The sequence below is a fragment of the Corvus cornix genome, chromosome 27 (assembly GCF_000738735.6).
Source record: "Corvus cornix cornix isolate S_Up_H32 chromosome 27, ASM73873v5, whole genome shotgun sequence".
Lineage (NCBI taxonomy): Eukaryota > Metazoa > Chordata > Aves > Passeriformes > Corvidae > Corvus > Corvus cornix.
This window is the reverse complement of record NC_046355.1, coordinates 4,072,930-4,088,499: the sequence shown is the minus strand read 5'-3', so window position 1 is coordinate 4,088,499 and position 15,570 is coordinate 4,072,930. Positions and strand designations below refer to the sequence as shown.

General features: G+C 51.3%; 1 long non-coding RNA gene across 4 annotated transcripts; it reads left to right on the top strand.

Annotated features, from left to right (window-relative positions):
• The first annotated feature begins 54 nt into the window (after positions 1-54).
• LOC104698571 lies at positions 55-13,138 on the top strand. 4 transcript variants are annotated; one of them, XR_005603702.1, is made up of 3 exons: positions 55-1,062; positions 11,759-12,196; positions 12,702-13,138. It is a non-coding gene; the product is annotated as an uncharacterized LOC104698571 (long non-coding RNA). The 4 variants fall into 4 exon arrangements; XR_002043335.1 differs by lacking the exon at positions 55-1,062 and adding an exon at positions 2,636-3,324; XR_753342.3 differs by lacking the exon at positions 55-1,062 and having other exon boundaries at positions 6,961-12,009; positions 12,105-12,196.
• The last annotated feature ends 2,432 nt before the right edge of the window (positions 13,139-15,570 follow it).

The window sequence follows — 15,570 nt, the reverse complement described above, 5'->3', positions numbered from 1 at the left end:
GATGCGCCCGAGGGGAGGTGGCCGGGACCGGGCGGAGGAGGGGGGGGGGGCGGCGGAGATCCGGTCCCCGGTGATCCCCGGAGCCTCCCCGGGGCTGCCCAGAGTCAGGCCCGGCGGGATGCGACAGCCTGGGCATGGTGGCACCGGTCCTTGCCGTTACCCGGGGTCACCCGGGGTCACCCCGAGGATGCTGAGGACCGGTTCGGGCAAGAAGACGCAGGGTGAAGTTGGTGGCACCGGCCTCCGCTGCTGCGTGGGGTCTCTCGGAGTCACCCCGGGGCTGCCCAGCGCGGGATGCTGCAGACTGGGGATGGTGGCACCGGTCCCTGCCGCCTCCGGGGTCACCCGGGGGCACCCTGGGGATCCTGAGCGTCGACACCGGGGGGAGGCAGCGATACAGGGGTGGTGGTACCTGTCCCTGATGCTATGCGGGGTCACCCCGGGGGATGCTGAGGGTCGGTCCTGGCGGGATGCCGCAGCGTGGGGATGGTGTCACTGGTCCCCGGTGTTTCCAGGAGTCACCCCGGAGATGCTGAGGGCCGGTATGGGCGTGATGCCGCAGCGGGGGGGATGGTGATGTGAGTCCCCGCTGCTGCTTGGGGTCGCTCAGAGTCACCCTGGGGCTGCCCCGGGACCGGTACCGGCGAGATGCTGCGCTGGAGGGAAGATGGCACCGGCCCCCGCCGCCACCGGGGGGTCACCCGGGGATGCTGAGGGCATATACCGGCCGGATGGCTTGGCGGGGGGATGGTGGCACAGGTCCCCGGTGTTTCCCAAGGTCACTCCGGCGGTACCCAGGACCGGTGCCGGCAGAAGGAGGTACGGGTGGATAGCACCGCCCCCGGCGCTATCGGGGCTCGCCCGGGGATATTCCCGGAGATGCTCACGGTCGGTACCGGCGGGATGCTGCAGCGCGGAGGGGTGGCACCGATCTCCGGTGTTTCCTGTGGTCACCCGGGGTCACCGCGAGGGTGTCCAGCGCCGCTACCGGCCGGATGCTGCGGTACGAGGGTGAAGGCACCAGTCCCCGGTGTTTCCTATGTCACTCTGGGCGTGCTCAGGGTCAGTACCGGTGGGATGCCGTGGCGGGGGGAGGGTGGCACCGGTCCCGGTGCTCCCGGGGATCACGATGGGGCTCGTGGCTCACCCGTGGGTCACTCGTGGCCACCAAAGCCCTTCCGACTCAGGGGTCAGCCCCTCCGAGGACACTTGGGGTGCCCCCGGCCCCCCCAGCCGTGCAAGGACAGGAGCTGCTCCCTACACTGGTGATGCTGGGAAGGCTATGGGGCATCCTGGGGGGACTGGGGGGGGATATGGGGGAACACTGAGCAGTCGGGGCGGGGGCTCTAAGGCCTATTAGGGGGCTGTGAGGGCACTGTGGGTGCTGTGAGGGTTATGAGGGGGCACTGGCGCAGACTAGGGGGTTGTGAGGGCTAAGGAGAGGAACTGGGGGGCCATAGGGGGCACTGGAAGGGGCTGTAATGGCTGTGTGGGGGACCCCAGGGAGCCTACTGGGAGCACTGGGAGAGATCAGGGGGGCTGTGAGGGTACTGGGGGCTATGGGGGCATGGGGGGCTATGGAGGTACTGGGGGCCTAGGGGGCACTGGGGGGGCTATTGGTATATTGGGGGGATGTGGGGGTACTGGGGGGAGCTATGGGGGCACTGGGTGGAGTTGTGGGGCCACTGGGGGCTTATGGGTGCTCTGGTGACTATGGGGAACTATTGGGGCACGGGGGGGCTGTGTGGGATACTGGTGTCTATGGGAGAACTATGGGGGCACTGGGGGCTTGTGGGGGTACTGGGCGCTAAGGGGACACGGGGTGGCGATGGGGGAGCACTGGGGGGCTCTGGGAGAGCTATGCGGATAATGAGGAGCTGTGGGGCTACTGGGGAGGCTGTGGGGTACTGGGGACTATGGGGGGCCTGCGGATTCTGGGGGCTCTGGGAGCGCGTCCCGCCCCCTCAGGGACTGCGCGGACACTGCCGCGAGGGGGCGCTGCGGGACCGAGCGCGGATCCCGCTGTCCCCGCTTTCCCTCTCGTCCCTCGCTCTCCCTGTTTCCCCCCGGATTTCCCTCCTTTCCCCACTTTTCCCCATTTGCCCTTTTTTCCCTCTACTTCACCCTGTTTTTGCTCTGTCCCCCGTTTCTCCTGTTTTTCCCTGTTCCCCCTTCTCTTCATATCCTTTTCCTTCTTTCCCCTGTTTTTCCTTTTTTCCTTCCTATCATCCCCTTTTTCCCCTTTGCCTTGTTTTTCCTCTGTTTTCCCTGCTTTCCCCCCTTCCACCCTCTTATCCTCTTTTCGTATTTTTCCTCTTTCCCCCCGTTTTACCCCTCTTCCTCCCCTTTATCTTCTTTCCCCTTTTTTCATTGTCCCCTACTTTTCCCCTGTTTTTCTCCTCTTCCTCCCCATTTCCCTCCATTTATCCCCCTTCCCCACATTTTATTTCCAGTTTTCCCATCTTCCCCCTTGTCCCCTGCTTTTCCCGTTCGCCCGTTTTTTCCTTCTTTTCCCCCTTTCCCCCTCTTTTCCTCTCTCCCTCAACTCTTTTCTCCCCTTTCCTCCCTCCCTTTAGCCTTCGCTTTTTCCCCTTTTCCCTCATTCCCCCACTATTTCCCCTCTTTTTCCCATATTCCTCCCTTCCCCACTTTGTTTTCTCTTTTTGTCCCCACACACTTTTTTTTTTTTCTTTTTCCCTTTTCTGCCCCAGGATCTCGTGGGATCCCAGATTCCCAGATCCCACCCCACCACCCCTCTCCACAACGACCTCAGACCAGCGCGTGGCCCAAATCCTGCCCTTTCTAACCCAAAAAAAGGCACGTCCGGTGACAACGTCACCCCTGGGCCAGAGGTTGGGAACCACCGCGGGGGCCTCGGAATCCCGGTGTCCCTCATCCCGGAGCTGAGGCTTCATGTTGGGATGGGGTGGATCCCCATCTCACATCCCACCCCTCAGCCCTGGATCGCTATCATCTGTGGATGGGTCCCCCATTCCATGTCCCGCCTCTCATCCCTGGATCCCTAACAGTTTGGGATGGGATGGACCCCCTGTCCCGCATCCCATCCCCGTCCCGGATGCGGCTCTGCACATGGAACCCCCGAAATCCCAGAGCCAGCAGCCCCGGGAGCGCCGCTGCTCCGCGCGCATCCCGCCGGCACCGCGCCACGATGCTGCCGGTGGGATGCAATTCCGGATCGCTCCGGGGAGGCGGGCAGGAAAAGCTTTTCATCCCAAATCCGTATTGTTCGCACCCAGCGGGGAGACCATTCAGCCTCCCACCAGGCACAGGGCTGGGTTTCCAGCCGGAAATTTCCGTCTGAAGGTACAAAAAGTCATATTTGGCCCCAAAAAATAAAGGGGGGGGGGGAGAGAAAAAATTCCTCGTCGTCCTTCCCGCGCGTTAAGGCTCTCCAAATGTTTATGTGGATCCAAAGGGGTCCCAAGGGAACAAAGCACGGACACGGCGCGGCCCCCCCGAACAATGGGGCCGGATATTTTCTGATGTGAGCGGAGCCGAGGCCGGAGCCGGATCATATCCGGCCTGCCCGGGACCGCACCGCACCAATCCCGGGATTTTAGGGAAAAAGACTTTTTCAAACAAAGAATTAGGTTTCTTTTAATTTTAGGAAAAAAAAAGATTTTCTGTAAAAAGATAGTTGTTGGATTTTTTTATTTGCTAAAAAGCTTTTGGGGGGAAAAAAGGGCTTTTTTTTTCCTTGGGAAAAAGGGTTTTGGATAAAAAAGTCGGTTTTTTCCTTGAAAAAGGTCCATCTAAAAAAAAACAAAACCCTCGTTGTGGGGGGAGGGGGGTTTGGGAAAAAGAGAAGGTGCTCTTTTTTTTTTTTGGAAAATAAGCCTTTTTTTTAAGAAAAAGGCACTTTTTTGAGAGAAAGAAAGGCTGCTTTTTTTTTTTTTTTTTTTTTTTTTTTAAGTGGGCTTTGTTAAGAAAAAGCTTTGGGGGAAAAAAGGACTTTTTTTGTGGATAAAACAGGCTTTCTGGAAAAAAACAAGTGCTTTTTTAAAAAACGAAATAGCCGATTTTTTACAGGGAAAAGAAAAGGCAGAAAATGAGCTTTAGAGCTCTACAAAGAAATTCTCTGCATTCTACAAGAAAAAATAGGTCTGGGAAATAGAGGTTTTTTTGGAAATAAGGAGTTTTTTGGGTAAAAGATGTTTTTCTTGAGAGAGAAAAAGACTTTTTCTTGAGAAAAAAAGGTGCTTTTTTGGGAAAAGAAAACATTTTCGGGAAAATGTAGGGTTTTTCTTTAAAAAATACTTTCTCTTGGGGAAAAAAGTATTTTTGGAGACAAAAAAGTGAGTTTTGGTGAGAAAAATAAAGCCAAAAAAGGCTTTAATGGGAAAAACTGTGAAAAAAGTGCTTTTTCTTTGAAAAGAAAAAATTTTTTTGAGAAAAATGAAACTTTGGGGTGAAAGGGTTTTTATTTTGGAAAAAACCTTTTTTTTGGGACAAAAGTCTTCTTTTCTTCACAGGAAAAGGGCTTTTTGGAATAAAACTGGTGCTTTGAGGAAACAGAGGTACTCTTCTGGGGGAAAAAGTGCTTTTTTTGGAAAGAAAGGCCTTTTTTTGAGGAAAAAAGGCGGCTTTCGGAGGAAAGAAAAGGCTTATTTTGAGGCAAAAATGCCCTTTCTGAGAAAGTGAGGCTTTTTTGGGGGCACAAAGGTCTTTTTTGGGGGCAAAATTCTGACTTTTTCTGCGATCTGGGTTCCGAATCCTCGGTGTGCTGGGGACGCACTGGTCTGGTCCTCAGGTGCCACTGCCCAGCGTCACTGTGTCCTTTCCTAACAGAGTCCTGGGCTTCCGTGTCTCTCCAGGACACCACGGGACCCCCAGGCATCCCTTCCACGCACATCCCAGGATGCAGAGGTCACTGCCATGACCCCAAACGTGCCCCCCGTGCCCCCCGAGCCCCCTCCCCATCCCCAGCACCCCCATTCCAAGCCAGGAATGGTCAGAAAAGCCATGACCTAGGTTACATAAATATTCCAAGCTGCCTTTGGGGGCTTATTCCATTTATTTGCCATGGATTTGGGTACTTTTCCAAAGGAAACCTCACACTGACGTGGTCTGTCCGTCCCATCCCCTCTCCTCCTCTCCCCTCCAAGTTTTTCTGGATGCTCCAAATTAATCTTTTTTTGCAATTTTTTTCTGGTCTTAAACTTGGGCTGTTTTTAATTTTTTTTTTGCGATTACCTCTCGTTTTTTTCCCCAAATCTTCTGTTTTCTGCTCCCAGAGCAGGAATTGCAATTTCCATCCACTTGGTGTCAGCTCCGGCCCCACCATCCATCCGTCCATCCCAAACCACTCCAACCCCACCAGCACAGGCTGTTTTGGGGGATCCGTTCACTTCCCTGCAGCTAAAATCCTTGATTCACCAGCATTAAAAATGACCAGCTCGTTATTATCCTACAGGATCCATATAGGAATTCTGTGCGTTTCCCAGCTGGAATCCCACTGGGTGCCAAACCAGCCCTGGGAATCCACTGCCTTGTAGAGCTTTAACCCTGCACCATCTCTGGGTTAATTACCCCCCCCCGTTAATTTGGAAATGGATTAAACTCTGGGAAGGAGTGGGGGGGGTGTCCCAAAACGGAGCCACTGCTTTTGGTTGTGATGGGAATTTTTTTCCTGGTGTGTTTAAAGCAGGATGAGCCGAAAGCTACCGGGGCATTGAACTCCGGGGAATTTATTTCCCAGAATATTAGTACCTGGGGAATTTATTTCCCGGAATATTTAGTGCCTGAGGAATTTAGCATTGGGGTATTTAGCTCTGGGGCATTAAACACCGGGACATTTATCTCCGGGGAATTTAGTGTTGGGGCATTTAGCATTCAGGGAATTTAGGGCCTGGGGAATTTGGCACCAGGCTTTTGGCTCCAGGGTATTTAGTGTTGCATTAAATGACAGGGCATTTAGATCCCGGGAATTTAGTGCCTGGTGAATTTGGTGCCTGAGGAATTCAGTGCCTGGGGAATTTAGTGCCTGGGGAATTTGGCGTCGGGGCACTTGGCTCCGGGATATTTAATATTGGCACATTAAACATCAGTGCATTGAGCTCTGGGGTATTTAGTGTTGGGGCATGAAACATGAGGGTGTTTAGCTCTAGGATATTAAACCTTGGGGTGTTTAGCTGTGGGTTATAAAACATGGGGGTGTTTAGCTCTGGGGTATTTAGTGTTGGGTCATGAAACCGTTGGGGTGTTTGGCTGTGGGGTACTTAGTTTCGGGGCATTAAACATTGGGGTGTTTAGCTTTGGGGTGTGTAGTGTTAGGGTATTAAAAACTGGGGCATTGCTCCGGGGTATTTAGGGTTGGAGCATTAAATGTCAGGGTGTTTAGCTTGGGGGTTTTTTGGTGTTGGGTCGTTTAACATTGGGGTATTTAGGGCTGGGGCATTAAATATTGGTGTATTTAATATCTTTGAAGGTCCTGTTGCTCCCCGGATGCTGCACTGCACACCCCTTGAGGGCCCATTGAGGCCCCAGAGAGGCCCTGGAGTTCACAGACACGAGGGATTTGCATTTGAGGGATTTTCTCTTGAGGGATTTTCACTTGGACCCAGACTCCCAGAGAAATCCCAGCTCCGGGTTGAGCTGGACGTTCTCTCCTCGTGAACTTGCTCCCAGTGCACCCAGTCCAGTCCTCTGGATTTCCTAAGTGCAAATAAACCTTCCCCAGTAGAGTCTGAGCCCAGGAACACACGGGGAACCAGGGAGAGGGTGGGAATGCAGGGGAGAGGGTGATGATGCCAGGGAGAGGGTGGGAATAGTGAGGAGAGGGTGATGATGCTGGGGAGAGGGTGGCAGCGCTTCGGACAGGGTGGGAACGTTGAGGAGAATGTGGCAATGCCAAGGAGAGGGTGTCAGCACTGGGGAGAGGGTGGGAATGCTGGGTAGGGGATGGGAATGTTAGGGAGAGGATGGAAATGATGGGGAAGGGGTGGGTATGATGGGGAAGGAGTGGCAACACCATGGAGAGGGTGGCAGTGTTGGGGAAAGGCTGAAAATTCTGTGCAGAGGGTGGAAATGTTGGGGAAGGGTGGCAATGCCAAGGACAGGGTGCCATTTCTGGACACTGCACTGCTGTCCCCAGGGCCATGGATCTCCCCCACCACCTGCTTTTCCCTGGCTGGGGATGCTTAGGATGGTGTTGCCCCAGCACCATCCTTCTTTCCCCTCCTCCTCCTTCTCCTCCTCCTCCTCTTCTCCTGCTCCAGCCGGGAAGCGTCTGGCTCTGGTTGCGGGAAATGCAGCGGGTCCAGCAGAGAGCAGTGGTAACACACCGGCATCCCGCCACCTCCCTCTTGCCCATCCCGGCCTTTCCAGTAAATCCTAATTTCCCTGGAAAGAGAAAAGTGGAATTTGCCAAAAACTTTGGAGCTTAATTAAAAAAAACACCCCAGTTTTCCTGGTGGTGGAGGTGGAATGGGAGCAGACAGGGCTGGCAGAGAGATTTACGGGCTGAATCGAGACTGGTAATTGCAAAGAAAATAAAAAAACCTCGTAAGAGCAAGAAAAAACCCCTTGTAAAAATAAATTATCAGCATCTCTATTAAATTATTCTGCCCCGCTGGAGCGGGACACCCGTGGCCTTTGATCCTCCCGCTGCCGTCCCGTTCCCAGCCCGCGGGACAGGGCCGAGGGGTCCCGGATGGTAATGGGCCCTGACAGCTTGGAAAAGCGAGACGGGCTCTTCGTTAATGAGCCCTAACGAAGCCAAGGGGCCCGACGAGCCCGGCGGCGGCTTCTGCTGAGCCGGCGGGGCTGGGAGCACTGGGGTGATGCCCCGGCGCGGCGGCGGGGGCCAAGGGGGCAAGAGGGATGGGATCTGCTGCCTTCCTCCATCCCTTGTTCTTCCAACAGGAAAAAATTCATTAATGAAAATTTAACGGGAAATGCAGATCGGGGAGTGGGGGCTTGGGGGGTTTCTGCAGATGGGAGACGAGAAAAAAAGAGAGGTGAGAGCTTGGCTTACTATGAGCTTGCAATGCACCTGCAACAGGCTTGCAATGGATTTGCAATGGATTTACATAAGGGGGTTGCAATGGGACTGAAATAGGTTTGCAATGGGCTTGCAATTAGTTTACAATGGGTTTGAAAGCAGTTTGAAATGGGCTTCAAAGGCGCCCAACAAACAGCAAAGAGCTTGCAAAGGGTTTGCAATGGGTCCATGATGGGTTTAAAAGGAGCTTACAAGAGGGTTTGCAATGGGCTGCAAGGGGTTTGTAATGAGTTTGCATTGATCTTGCAAGAAGTTTACAATGGGTTTGCAAAAGGTTTGAAATGGGCTTTCAAGGTTCCCCAAGAATTTTCAATGGGCCTCCAAGTTTTGCAAGCGGTTTGCAGTAGGTTCACAACGGACTTGAAAGGGATTTGCAAGGGGTTTGCATTGAGCTTGCAATAGCCTTGCAATAGGCTTACAAGGGGCTTGCAATAGGCCTGTGGCTGGCACGCAATGAGCTTGCAATGGGCTTGCAAGGAATTTACAATTAACTTGCAACGGGTTTGCAATTGGTTTGCAATGGATTTGCAATGGGCTTGCAGTGCCTTCTCTCCATACAGGCACACCTCAGGAATCTGAACCCCAGTCCTGACATTTGTCCCTCATCCTGGGCAGCCTCCTGGCTGTGCTGCTGCTGCTCTCCCAGGGCTGCCTCTGGATTCAGTCCACCCCGGGAAAGGATTTATCCCCCTATCCCACCCTGGGCCTCATCCTCCGCGATTCAAGGAGAAGCAGCTGCCCGGGTGGGAGATCAAAGATCCCCCTGGAGCCACGGGAGGGTGGAAAATCCCCGCGGCCGCAGTGAGGAGGATCCTAAGGGCTCCGGCTGCGTGGGGCTGTGGTGGTGACGCGCAGGACGGAGCCGTGACGGAAGCCCTGGAGCCTCTGTGTAACTGGAACCAGAAGGGAGGGGAGTCCAGGTTGGGGGAGGTTGGACCAGCAGGGTTCCTTTGATCCCAGCCTCACTTCCAGGGTTCCTCCTTCCCTTGCTGCTGGGATTGCAAGGGGCTGGAGATAGGTTTGCAACAGGCTTGCAACAGGCTTGAAGTGGGCTGGGAACGAGCTTGCAAGGGCCTTACAATGGGCTTGCAATGCATTTGCAGGGGGCTTGCAACAGGCTTGCCAGGGTCTTGTAGTAGGTTTACAATAAGCCTGCAACAGTCTTGCAATGAGGTTACAACAGGCAGTGGGCAGTGGGCTTGCAGTGAGCCTGCGAGGGACTTACAATGGCCTTGCGATATGTTTACCGTGGGTTTGCAATGGGTTAGCACGTGGTTTGCAACAGGTTTGTGACAGACTTGTGACAGCCTTACAATGGGTTTACAGTGGGCTTACAATTGGAGTGGGAGAGAAATTAAAGAAATAAATAAATCTGCACATAAATGGAGGGAATTATTTGCACCTTTACCATTTTGGGTGAATTCGACACGTCTTTCAGCCTCTGTCACAGACTTGTAACAGAGAGAGAGGAAACCAGCCCCTGCACCTGCCCAGATAATTTAATTTCCAACGTTTATTCCATGAAAATGTCAACACAATCCCACCCTGGAACTTGTTGGATGAGCAATCCCAGACCAATTAAACAAATTTACATGGATTTGAGTTGGAGAGCTGCAAATATTCCATATTTCTGTTTTATTTCCTCTGGGACTACTCTATTGGTGGAATTTCACTTTCCTCTGGAGCTTTTCTCTACTTAGAGTGGGATCAGAGGGTGTTTTTGGTTCCCATTTTGCACTGGCGAGGATGTTCAGTATCACCCCCTGAAAAAGTTACATGTATCAAGGCCCAAATTGCAACGGATCAGGGATAGAAATGCCTTTTGCTGGAAATTTGCCTCTTTGCAATCCCAAATCTTGGAGCAAGAGGCTGAGATGAAAACCCAGAGGAGGGATCGCTTTGGGATGGGGTTGGAAAAGACACTGCACAACTGGTCTGAGAAGTTTCCAGCCCATCCCAACCTCTTGGTTTCATCCCTGTGATCCTAAATAAGGGAAGAGGAGTCAGGTCAGAGGATTTTCACCCACGTTGATGATTCACCCAACCCCACAACCAGTCCAGTCACCCGTGGGTGTGTGGGAACCTCCGGCATGGGTTTGTACCCTTGGAGAAACCTCCTGGAGAACCTGCTTCTCGTATTTTGAGTTCTCCTAGGAGGGGGGAAGATGTTATCACTGGTAAATCCTGGGGAACTCATCTGGGTTGCTTCCCTCCAGCCAGGAATGTCCTCCAAATCCACCCAAAGAGGAGAAAATGCAGGGAAACCCCACCCTCTTACAGCAAACTGCTCCTTGTACTTGTGTTGTGATGAGGATATAAAGCTGTAAACCCACCAAATCCTTGGTGGGTCAGCATTTTTTGGGGAAGCAAATGGATCTGTGGGTTTTTCCTGTGGATCCAGGGTGTTTATCCCTCCACACCAGCAGAGAGTAGTGATCCGATGCCTTCTCCACACTCCTCACCATGACTCGGGACATGTGATGATGCTTTGGTGCTGCTGGAGATGCTTCCCAGTCCCTTACCAGGCTCCTGGGAATCTCCTAGGGAGGTGTTTTCCTTGATAAACCACCAAAATCTGCAAAAGTTCTATTTTCTTGAGCAGGGATGAAGTGCTGCTGCTGATTAACTATGAACTGGGACCATTTGAAGCACCCCAGGAATTTGCTTGGCCATCCCACTTTTGGAATGTGCTGGAGAGCCCCATCCCCTCATCCATCCATCCATAATTTGGATGTGATCACCTCCAAAATCTTTGCACACCAAGACTGGCTCTGATGAAGATGCTACAAATGTGATAGAGTTGCCCATTATTGGGAATTTCTCTTCAGTTAATCCCTTGGATGGTCCCACCACCCATGGGAAGAGATCCACTTGGATCTTGGGAATGCCTGCAAGGAAAAACAGGGTGAGATCAGGGTTATTTATTGTGGGAGTGAGTCAGGCTCTGCATCACCTGACTGGCAGGGAGTGGATCTGGATTCTGGCAGTCACGGGGGGTTTGAGACGTGAGCTGGACTCTGTGGGCTGTTCAGGCTGGTGTCGGCACCCTGAGGACAAGACTGGCTGGAAATTGGTCTCTTTTGACCAAATATTGAGACTTGGAATGTGATGAAATCCCAGAGCTGCCTCCAGCCTGATTCCATGTTGATTTTGGGGCACATCTGGTGATTTTGGGGCAAAAAAAGGTTGGTATCACCTACAGCTGCTCTACCCACATACACCTGACCCCAAATAAACACAAAGTTTAGGCTCCCCCCTCTGAGAGGTTCACGGATGATGCTCATGCTCTGATGTTCTTCCCTCGTCTCCTCTGACATGGGATGAAGTTGGGACAGGGCAGGTCCAGCCTCTCCAGCCAGATGGTTTTGAGGCACTTTGAGGTCACTGACACAAAGTCTTCCACCAGCTCAAACCCTCGTCTTTGCTTTGTCAGTGAATGTGGGGACCAAGAGCTGCCTCAGTTCCTCTGGGATCAACTCTTCTCCCACACTTTGCCCAGAGCTGGCCTGGTCCTGCTTGAGTTCCTCCTCCAGCTTTGCTTTCTGGCTGATACTAAACCCACATGGGCCACAAAACCTCCCTACCCTCCTCACGTCGGGTGAAAGCAAGAACCAGGAATGTGCAAAGTTCCAAAGGAATGGACATCTCCAGCTTGGCCTTATCTGCAGCATTTGCTCCAACTCCTCCTTTTCATGGCTCTGGTTCTCCAGCCCAGCCCTGTTGCTTCTCTTGCAGGACCTTCATCCCCTGCCCTCCCCAAGACCTTTACCTTTTGTTCACACCAAGAGCTGCCCAGGTTGGACACGTGATCCCAGGTGAGATTCTATTCCCACCATGGATCCCATGGGGTCACATCCTCCCTCTTTTCTTTCCTGGCCTGTGATTATTTATCTACCCCTTGGCTTCTTCCTTTTCCCACCCTTTGAAAGAGCGTTTTTACTTCCTTTTGAGTCATCTTGGAGTTCCTGCTCTCTCCACTTGAAGAGGTGAGTAATGTAGGGTTGGATGGACCACGCTGGTCCAGGGAGAGGGGTGAGAGAGGAGAAGTTGGGATAACAACCAGACTGTCTCCTCTGAGCAGGAGAAGCCACAGCCCCATGACCAGGGAAGGTACCAGATCTTCTTGAGGAATGAGATGATAACAGCATGGCGAGTCAAGACATTCAGGCTTGGGTTGGTGTCACCTTTTTGGGACATTGTGGCCAGTAGGGACCCTCCCAGATGAAGTGAAATAGGAGAAGGGCCAATGCAGGGTCACTAAGATTCCCAAGCCAACACGCATTGGGAGATGTGGAGGAGCTGGGCTGGGGTGTGGTGAGGAAGAGGAGGGTGTTCCCAACTGGACAGAGCCAATCCTGCCTGAAAGTGCCCCATCCCTGGCAGTGCCCAAGGCCAGGTTGGAACAACCTGGAATAGTGGAAGGTGTCCCTGCCCATGGCAGGAGGTGGAACAAGATAGGCTTTAAGGTCCCTCCCACCCCAAACCAGACTGTGATTCTATTCTAGGAAAATCCAAATTTTCCTCAATTCCACACTCCAAAACACCATTTCCATAACATGGGGCAACAAAAGCCCTGGAGATCTCCAAATTCCCCCGTTTTCAGCCTCCTTCCCTTCTTTGCATTTTATAACTGGGGTAACCTCAAACAAAAACCCAGGGAATTATTTTGGCTCAACAGGTCGGAAAGAGGCCAAGACCCTGGAGGAGCTGTCGCGTTGGATTTTCCAGCCCTTTGCACCAGCAGGAGAAATTTAATGTAAATAAACCCCTACTTCCATCCCATGGCACATCCAACCCCAATGTGGGCCGGAGCAACACCCAGCACCCACCTCCCAGTCGGCTTGGCATGAAAATCCATGGCAAACTTGTTCACTGAGGGTTCTTTTCCCCCCCAAATCCTTCCCAACAGAGTTTTCTGGGATGCGATTCAGCATGGATTAACATCCCGGCATCGGGAATACGTGGAGGGGGAAAATGCCCAACGGACTGGGTTCATCTTGGTATTTCAAATGAAGAAAAAAGGGGGATTTTGGGGTATTTATGATTTTTGTAGTCCTGGGAAGGGGAGGTTTAAATCCCCCAGGCTGAGCTATCCCACGGATTGCAAATTATATGTATAATCTCTCTGTATAAAAATGTGAATTTATGTTTTTATGTAATAATTTCCATATTAATAAAATTATAGAATATATATTATATAATGTATGTTGTATTTTATATATTAATATTTATATTTTATATATATGTGTACAGAGAGAGAACGAGGGAGTGTTATATATGTATTTCTATAAAATATAAATATATAAATTTACAACCCCTTTTCCCATCAAAGGAGCTGACTTGGAAAAGGAGAATCCAGCCTCAAGCTCAGCTGCCTCCAGCATAATCCTAACTAATCTGCAAGCTCCTAACAAAGAATAGCCCCATTATTAATTAAGCAGTGAAATTAGATGCCTGAAAACATTTCCTGCTGGGGCACGTGCCCCCAAATCCCACGGCCAGGTTTATAGGAATCTCGATCCCTAACACTGCCCTCAATCACCCTCCTGTAGCTTTTAGGCTCAGTTTTAGGGGGTTTAAGGGGAAATAAGGGTTTGTTCCTGCCTGGAAATCAGAAAGCGTGTCCGGGAACGGGAGTGAATGCTAAAAATCCACCCAAATATGAGAAAGAATCTCCAGGAACAGGAGTGAATGCTTAAAATCCATCAAAATTTTAATTTTCCAAGGTAAATTGGAGCTTCTAGAGAGAAATAATGAGAACTCGCAGCCTTCTGAGTTTAAGCAAAGCATTAAACATAAATTAATCTCTATTTTATCTGTTAAGATGCCCCCAAACCCCCTTTCTTTCATGGCCAGGAGGCCCTTTTCAAGTTTGGATGCAGGAGGCTCCATGCTTGGAAAAAGGCATCCCAAGTTTGCAAAATGGGGTGGTAAATTTGCAAAAGGAGGTCTCAGGTTTGCAAAAAGGGCTCCCAGACTTGTAAAAAGTCACCCCAGATTTAAGAAAAGGCACCTCAGGTTCTGAAAATGAGGTTCCAGGATTGCAAAAAGGGATCTCGAGTTTAAGAAAAATCCCCCCAGTTTAAGAACAGGAGCCCTGATTTTGAAAAAGGCCCCCCAAATTTAAGAACCGTCCCTGGGTTCCCAAAAATGGGTCCAAGGTTTGCAAAAAGGGGTCCTTGATTTGCAAAAATGGATCTTGGTTTGTCACAGGGATACAAAAAGTGTTCCCAGATTTGCAGAAACGGACACTAGGGTTGCAAAAAGGGCGTCCAGATTTGAAAAACAAGGTCCCAGGGTTGCAAAAAGCCCCCAAGTTTCAGAAAATGAGCCCTGATTGCCAAAGAAAAGCCTCCTCAGTTTTTACATGGAGTTCCCAAAATGGGGTTCTGTGGTTGCAAAAAGTGGTTTTGGTTTGGGCAATGAGGTTCCAGGGCTGAAAAAAGACACCCCAGGTTCCCTAGAAGGGGTCCAAGGTTCCCAAAAAGGGGTCCCAGGTTTAAGAAAAAATAACCCTAAGTCTAACAAAGTGAATCCTGATTCACAATCCTCCCCCCAAATGTGAGAAAAGGTCCACGTTCCAAAAATGGGGCTCCAGGGTTGAAAAAAGACACCTCAGGTTCCCTTAAAGGGATACCAGATTCCCTAAGAACGGTCCCAGGTTCCTAAAAAAGGGTCCCAGGTTTGCAGAAAGCCCCTCAAATTCAAGGAAAGACACCCCAGATTCCCAAGATGGGGCTCAATGTTTGCACCAGTGGGGTCCCAGTTTCCAAAAGCCGTCCCAAATTTCCACAAATGCCCCCCAGATTTAAGAAAATGCCTTCCAAATTTGTGTGTCGGGGTCCAAGGGTCCCAGATCCTGGATAGAATTCCCACCCTGTCGCACATGGGAATTACTCTTGAACCCCCAAATGGACATTACCCTTCCCAAAGCCGAGTTTTGGGAAATGATGGAGCTGGCAGCAACCCCCTGGGGCTCAGGGGTAAGATTTCCCTGGATAATCCTCTAATTCCTTGAGCCCCATGCTCCAATTGCAGCAAAAACCTGTGGAAAAAGCAGCAAAAACCCCTGTTTGGAGCAGAAAAGTTTTTGTCAGGGCTGGTTGTGCCCCAAAATCTGCGTGATCCCCAAAACTGGATTTTAGGGGTTCCCTCCCCAGAGTAAAACACGTGAAATTGCAGTGGGGGGGATTGTATGACAGGGTCCCCCAGTGAACCCATTTTTGGGGGGGTTCCACAAGAAAACAACTTTTGAAGCATTGGGATCCCCCCAAATTTTTGCAGCACAGAATCCCCCATTGGGGGTCCCCTGTGGGATTGGGGGCCCCAAAACACCAATTTTGCACTCCTGGGACCCCCCAAAAAACTATTTTTAGAGTGGGGGATCCCTGCCAAAAAGATCAATTTTGGACTATGGGGTCCCACAAAAGACCCTTTTTTGCACTCTTGGAGTTCCCCAAAAGACCCCATTTTTCCAGCACAGGGTCCCCAACAAGATCTAATTTTACAGCATTGGGATCTTCCCTAAAAAATCCATTTTTGCAGCA